Raw genomic sequence first — 8,648 nt, 5'->3', positions numbered from 1 at the left:
TGAATGAAATTAATGATTATTGGGGTGACGATTTGAGTCTAATCTGGAATTAGATGTACATTGATGCAGATATACATTTGAAGCCTTTGGAAATGTTTATATGATATGTATTTGTGCCATAGGCGGAGCGTGTGTAAGGCTGGGGAAGGCTTAGCCTCCCCCTGGCCAGAGACCACGGAGATAGCAGCAAAGAAAAAAACTGCATTGAAAACATGTAATGTAAGGCGGAATATGAATGTAATTTAATGTTAATGATTAACAGAACACTTTAGTTTTTGTAGGATTGCCAATCATAATCAAAGTCCCCCTCCGCACCAAAATGGAACTGTTCAACTCCGCACTTTGCACTGATGAGCGCTGTTTTTGACTGGAGTTGGCAGCAGCTCTTAAAACGAAACAGAAAGTGCTGGCCAGTGGACTTTTCTGATTTGCTGGTCAAGGATGTAAGAAATAAAATGACAAATGAGTATTACGAGTATACAAGGTATAATAATATATTATTCTGGTTTAATTAGTTTTCAGTATTAAATGAAATGCCTTATTTTGGTTGTTTCATTGTAACGTAGTATTCTAGCCTAGTGTAATAATCTTGTTTTGCATTTTAATTCTTCTGTCTTTTCTACAGGGGTAATGGGAAGTCAAGATTTTTAATTATGTTTTAATTTCTATTTTGAATAATATGAATCTAATTTTAACAAACAATTACTCACGCTAGCTAATGGCTACTGGATCACGTTTACTCTACAATGGTTGCCTCTAATTTAATTGCCAATAAGTTTACCACAGCCTGTGATAACGCAAATTAACACCAAGTTTATGTTGTCATATTTTCATTGTCGTTTTTGTTGTGTCTAGCTTAATAAAGAAAAATAAATTCAGTATCCTAATCACAGTTTAAAAACGCTTAGTTTTATATGTTTATTGCTGAATTACAAGTTCAGTTTTCGATTGGCCTTGTGACAAAATGAATGATTTCGGATTCTTGACAAATTTTTGCAATTTATTTATTTTTGCAAAAGGGTTAGATTCTCAAATGTCACTTGTTAAATAAATTACTATATTACCAGAGATCATAAATATAAGAAACTAGCTATTATACACTTAGTTTAAGAGTAGGCTCTGAGGTCCACCCTATTTAGGCCCACTCATTTTCTGGCCCTTGGCTGCATATCGAAAGTGACTATAATAATTGAATGCATCTAATAAAATAATTAAATGTGCGTGTTGAATATAAGATGTTTTGTTGATAGGTGGTGCTTTTGTTGAAAATTCTTCTTGGTCGGTCGCAAATCTTTTTAAATGCATTAAAAGGCAGTGCATATCTTAGCCTTACCCTGGAGTTTGTTCACCCTCCGCCTATGATTTGTGCCCTGTGGAAGGCATTTAAGTCAAATCACATTGGCATTCATTTATTGTTCATTAAAGGTTGTTTCTTTTATTACAAGTATTGCTGGAGTTCCCTATTTTTACTATTTTTCTATGTTCACCTGTTATTATCACCTGCTTTGCGTCATGGTGCATGGTCTTACAGGGTTGAGCTTATTCTCTTACTGAGTTAAAGGTGTGTATTGAGAATAAACCAATCAGTCTCATCTCCCATTCGCTTTATGAGTCAGTTGCGTCGCGCCATGGTGCATTTGCTATTTACATGATGGACTTTGTTATTGGAAAAACTGAGCGTTTCACTAGCGAGAAAACAGTTAAACAGAGCATCTACAGGCGAGAATGAGAGATGAGCCTCCTTATTTACTTTCACTTTTAACTCTCGTGGATAGGGAAACGTGTTGTAAGCATAGACATCTATTAGCCTATACATAATTAATTTAGTTTATTAAACACAAAGATTTGTTTCAAAACTATTTCTAAATTCAGTTCTAATTTGCAGCAAATGAATAAATGAACAATAATAACGAAGTGTGTTTAAAAACGGAGTCCCCGAGATGAAGAAGGCATGAAGGCAGTGGTTTTTCTATTTTTTTTTCCCACTGCCTTCATGCCTTCTTCATTCATCTAATTAATTATGTATAGGCTAATAGATGTCTATGCATACAGGCTAGAAAATTATAATTTTTGTTATATTTTAATCCTTTAATACTTAGTCATTTGTAAAGATATTTGTGTATAGCTGTAAACCGTGTGTGTATTAAGCAATGTGTAAGCGAGGCGCACAACTAACGCGCTCTGCACTGGACTTTAGATCAGCTTTGATCTAATCTATATTGAACAGTCTATTTAAGTTCCTCAAAATAGCAACGCGCCAGCAATGCGCCTCAACACACCTCCTTTTTAGACCAGAACGCCTATGGGCGCACATATGGGCGCAAATGCATTTGGTATTTAAACAGCGTGCTGCAAAACGTCAAAACGACTCTTGCGCCAAGCTGAAACTAGCAAGTAGTTGTTTGATAGGGCCCATAGTGTAAATTAAATAGACAACAGTGTATAATAAATGATCTTACTTTGAACGGAAACTTTACAGACAGCTTCTGGAGACATAAACTCTTCAACTAAAGTTAACTGTAATGTACAAACGTCATTGCATTAAAATATACATTAAATTTATTTGGGGTTCAGATGGTCTTATTCATCATTACCTTAATTTCACAAAGTGTTTGAGTGTGTGTGCATGCGTGTGTTTATGCATTTGTGTGTGTAATTGTTCGTTCTGTTTACAATCACATAATCTCAAGTGTTATGTTTACCGCAGCAGATCTATTATTTAAAGAAAAATGTGTATATGTTTTTATTTTATTGTTATTTTATTGTTATTTTTAGTTATTGCCATTGTGTTATACTAACAGCCTTACAAATAAGTGATAATGTAATTATAGAAATGAATAAAACATTATTAATTTCTATAATTACATTATCACTTATTTGTAAGGCTGTTAGTCTAAAACATTGGCATGTATATATGTAAACCCATATATATACTACAGAATCATTAAAAATATGAGACAAAAAGGATAGGCAATAACTGTGCAATTTCAACGCTTAAACAAAATGTAATATGACAGTTGGCATTCATAAGACTTTACATTCTCCTTGGCTGTTTTAGACAAATCACTTCACATAAGAGCAGCCAAAAATCTTCAGATATAGAAGATACAACTATTATTGGACTCATAAATAACAATGCTGATATTCCATAATGTGAGCACATCAACATGAGTGGATTGCAACACCCTACATCAGTATATGTAAAACACATAAGTATTCTGCTTAGCTTAAGCTTAAACCTAACCATACAAATCCACTTTCAGATTTACTCTGAACTTCATGAAACAATGTTCACCTGAGCATCTCTCTTTAATAACAGCATTTCCGCATTACGGTGACTACTTTAAACATAAATCTCTCGGCTAATGTATGCCCATACCCTAATGCACCTGCTCTTTACTACATTACATAATGTGATCTTACGAACCCTGTCTGAATGGAACTGGGTTATTTATTATGCTTTTTTGCAAAGGAAAAAAATCTCTGATTATTAATTGAACTTTTTTCTCTCTATTTTACACTTAAAAATAAATGTATGGGAAGAACCAAAAAATGCATTTATGTTATAATATTAAAATAAATCATTAATGTTGACTCATAAAATGTTTGGGCCAATCTCATAAATGTGCCTGTGCAACATAAGACCAGGGTTTGTTGTACAGTGTCATATATTGAGCTTTCCACTTTTGTGGAATGAAAAGGTTCAATACAGGTTCTTTATATCGTCAGTGGCAATGCCAATAAAAGACCTTTAATTTTAAGAGCATAACCAGGGATGGGCAGTATTTATGATACAAGTATTTCAATTACGTATTTTAAATACAAATTAGTATTTTGTAATTTATATTTGATAGGGTTTATGAAAATGGCTTAATATTTTTGTATTACAGAACAGACTTTAAGGTCAAAATTTATTAAGTTACAGTTTATTACTGTTGATAATTTGCATTTAAACAAACTGTCAGAATAAAAAATGCATATAATTTGTAAAAAACTGTAATTGTATGCTCCATAATTACAAGTTTTTACTGTCATTTTACAGATTATAACTGTAATGATACAGGTAATTACTGCCATTTTACTAATTATTACTGCAATCATACCGATTATTACTGTCATTTTACAAATTATTACTGTAAATATATAATTTATTATTATTAATTATACAGAATAATTAATGTGATTTTAAAGATTATTACTGTAATTATACAGGTTCTAAATGCATTTATGCAAATAAATTAATGTGATAATGATTATTACTGTAATTATGCAGATTAATTAATGTGATTATACAGATTAAGTCATGTAATTATGGATTAAATCTCTAAATATTCCAAACAAAAGTTAAACATCATAAAAAGCTTTTAAGGAATGATTAAAAAAGCTTAAGTACAAGTAATTCCTGTTGTCATAAAACACTGTAAATATAACTATAAACTATAATATAGTTTAACAAATATTTTTAGGATATGTAGGTTAAACTCCAAAACAATTTGCTTGAAAAAATACAAAACTGTTATATATCTATTTTTTTATTTATATTTTTACAAATAACACATTTGGTCATCCTTTAACAACAAAAACAAGGTTAGTGTCATGCCTGCACAACAAAGTTGAGGATCAAATAACAGTTTATTGAGAGAATCGTCTTGCAATTAAAGATTGAAACAGGAACAAACAGGTGCATACAGATAATCCCAAGCTTAAAGGCGGCAAACAAAGTAACAAAGCAGAGCAAAGTGTCAAACACGGCAAGGGGAAACCGCGTCGCAATGCTCACTAAACAGTAAACAAGACTCAGCAATGATGTGTCTGTGTGTGCTGAGTTTATAGTCCTTGATATCAGTCCATAATAATCTTCTGGCTGTGTGTGTAATCAGTGAGAATTAGAAACCCTAGTGTGCACGGTGCATGCTGGGAGTTGTAGTTCATTAACATAGCGTGTGTGTAGTGATCGTAAAAGTTATCATAGCAACATTTTTAGCCACTGATAAAATTTTTAACAATAACCTGTTTTTCCATAAACAGTTTTTAGAGTGGGAATAACAGCTATTTAGAGCCATTTATACACTATGCATTACAAAAAACTAAACTCATAATAAAATAAAACATTAAAGCAAGGGTGTCAAACTCTGTGCTGTTTAAGTCCAACCCTTTGTGGGGAAAATATAAAATAAATAAATAAATAAATAAATAAATAAATAAATAAATAAAAAACATATATATATATATATATATATATATATATATATATATATATATATATATATATATATATATATATATATATATACAGTAGTATATACACAGAGCAGATATAATATTTATACAATAGTATATATACAGAGAAGTAAAATAAACATTTTATAGTTTACAGTGCATGCATTATATGCAGCCTACAAACATTTGACATTATTAACCTTACTTTAATCTTCATTTGATTTTTATAAAAACCTGGTGTACAGGAGTAGAGGTGAATGAGTTGGGAGAGAAAATGTAAAGTTTAATGTCAATTAGGACTTCAACCATCATTTGCTAATTCTGAAACAAAATGCATTGCAATAAAGTATTTTGACCTTGCAAGGTCATATAAGGAAAAATCCAAAAATCAGATCAACCAAGGATTTTTACAACATCAGGAGAGTGTAGTGCTCACATGACTGATGTACCCCTGCACAAATGCCCAAAACAGCTGTAAATATCACTCTAATGAACCTTTTCCCTCTTCTCGAGTACATATTTACATCCACAGGATATTGAAGTGAGGAGGAGTTGCGCGACAGATTGCTAATTTCACTGCAGTACGATAAAAAACACTATTAATGCATGCATTACATAACTCAAGCTGCTGACACGGATAGAAAGGGAGCCGTATGTCTTATATATTTTTACTCAACTGCAACTAAATAGTCGGAAAATAGATTAAATAGTCCAGTGTTACGAATTAAAACATAACATGACAAAAATTCAGCAGCGGATCAAAATTACAGATCGCATGCCTAAAACTGCTAACAGTAACCGTGCTAATAATGAGCAGAATTATCATCTCTATCCGCCTCCGCAATGAATCCTGGAGAAATGTTCCTATGTTTTCTTTAGGTAGGACTAAATGCACGCGCTGTTCCAACTGACAGCGCAAGCCGCACTTAACGGTCACTGCTGTAACTATAGCAACATTATCTGTCAATCAGCATTACACGTTACACCTCTGTAATAAACAGTCGCGCCTCTACTGTACTCGAAATACATATCAGTAAGATTAACATTCATTATTCTGACCAGACGGCTTAAACGGCCATTGCTGAAAGGGTAAGTGTTTACCTGAGGCGAAGAAAAGGCGCTGTCCTTTTCCCTGTGCGGTGCTTTTTATTACTCGACGCTATGCTCTTTCGTAGGCGAGCGTCACTGGCTGCTCTTCTCGGAGGATGCGCCCAAATGTTCAAATCACGATTCCTCTTTGGCAGTGTGGTGGGTGGTTTAGCGGTTACGGATTTGGGATTGTAGGTTCAAACGCCAGCAGAGTTTATCTGGATTGCCCCAGACTGAACCCTTGATTAAGACATTCACCTTTGAAATCTTCCAGAGGGACTTTTAGGGCCACCCATCAAAGCTGGCCATGTCAAAAATCTGATCAAATGTACCTAGTTCTAAAAATGATGGCTTAATTCAATGAGAATTCACACGTTAGTTAAAATTATGGTAGAGGGATAAATTCATCCAAACAATGCACATTATAGGCTAATAATAATAATTTGTCATAATAATTAATCCTTGCACTGTTAACTCTTACTGATTATGCAGTAAATAACTGTAAAATAGCCAGTGTTTTGCTGTAATAAAAGGAAACAGTATTTTACTGTAAAAGGAGCAGGATTTGTAAGAAATTGGGAAGTGCAAAGAATAAATTACAGTAATTTATTTTATGTACCCATTACAGGGAGTATATGATAATAAATGGAAAATTACTGTTCAACCATTACTGTCCCATCTACTCGGATGCGTTTGTCATGTTATATATAGAATAGTTCATTAGTCTTAATGCAGAAAACAATGATTTAGATATTGACACACACATACACATGATGTGTATGTGTGAGGCGCGCAGGGTTTGGCATTTTCTGCGCCCAAGCAGAGATGCGTCAGTTTGCTTTTTGATTAAACTACATTGCTTTAACCAGCATTGATTCAGTTGAATATAGAGAGTAACGTCTTTATTTCGTAATTACTACTCTTGATAAATACACTTGCAAATGAAGTAACTGATATCTCAAAGCATTAACTGGGGCACTGGCGATGTTTACTGGGGCATGTGCCCTAGTAAATTGGGTCTAGCAACGCCCGTTTAAACCATAAATAAGAATCTACAATGAGTAAGTAAAATGTGTTCAAATGTTTTTGAGGGTTTCTAAAGTAAGTCTGTGTATTAAGTTATATTGTTGTTGACTTGAACTGTGTACTTGAATGCTACATTGTTAGATAGCCTCTCCTCATATAACCTCTTACATTACTTCATTTAAATTTATTTATTCATTGGATATTGCAATAACAGTGGAATTTATTTATTTATTTTTTTTGGCAAATAAGCAGATTTTATACACATAAAAACATTAAATTCCAATCTCCTCAGTTAGGTAGCTAACGTGCACAGGAATCATCCCAGGGATTCGCAAACCTCCACTGTCAGGTCCCAGGTTGTGAATTTGTTGCTAAGTATTTTTCAGAGCTGTGTTTTCAACTGTGAATTCCTAAGGACAATAGAAACATTTGTTTTCTTGAGCTTTTTGAAGTAAATAATAATAAGATTGGATCTTTTGGATTCTCTGTGTTGCCGACTTTATTTTTGTTTTTTATATAATTTTTTTATTGTGAATTTATGTGTGTGCCTGTTTTTTAAATTTTTTTTATGGACAAACATGTTTCTAACCATATCTAGAGTATGTGCACTCACAGTATTCTACTGTAAAAAAAACCTGGTAAGGTCTAACAGTGTGTTCCAAGCTTAACAGCTCTGTTTTTGTTCTGTTGGGATACAGGTATATAATGTTATCTCATTGAAATCCCAACTAAATTATTTTCAAATCTTTTGGAATGCACAGTTAGTTATAAATTATTATTTTTCTTTATCCATATGCTTAGCCTTTAAAATTCCTGTGAAATGACATTTTTAGATGCTAGTATCAGTATGTTAACTAAGGATATCTATAAGCTGTGTGCTCCAAAACAGTGACAAAATTTGCAATAGAAAAAAAAAAATAAAAAAAATCCAAAGCTTGCTGTCTATCAGTTTACTTCTGCCCAATGTATCAACAATTTTTTTTGACATCACCTCATTCAGTTTCTTATCAAATCTTCTGACCAATATCTGCCCATTTAATTAGCTTTTTATGTAATGCACTTGAGCCCAACCAGATAGAAACTGTACGGTATAGCTATTTTTAAAAGGGAAGGAGCTACTCAAGGTCCTGCCCTGTCTTTATGTTTCAGTTAAAATTGCATCATTTCATGTGCCACTTTATGTGCAGAAGGAATTGATGGTATAATGTTCTCTGTTATATCAGTTGGTATATGGCATAGTTGTGAAACAAAATCACCAGAGATGTTTATACATGCCCAAATTCTCTGTTTTCATCTAATTTGGATGGGTCATT

Source organism: Danio aesculapii, chromosome 19 (genome assembly GCF_903798145.1).
Source record: "Danio aesculapii chromosome 19, fDanAes4.1, whole genome shotgun sequence".
Taxonomy (NCBI): Eukaryota; Metazoa; Chordata; class Actinopteri; order Cypriniformes; family Danionidae; genus Danio; species Danio aesculapii.
This window is presented reverse-complemented; position numbering follows the sequence as displayed.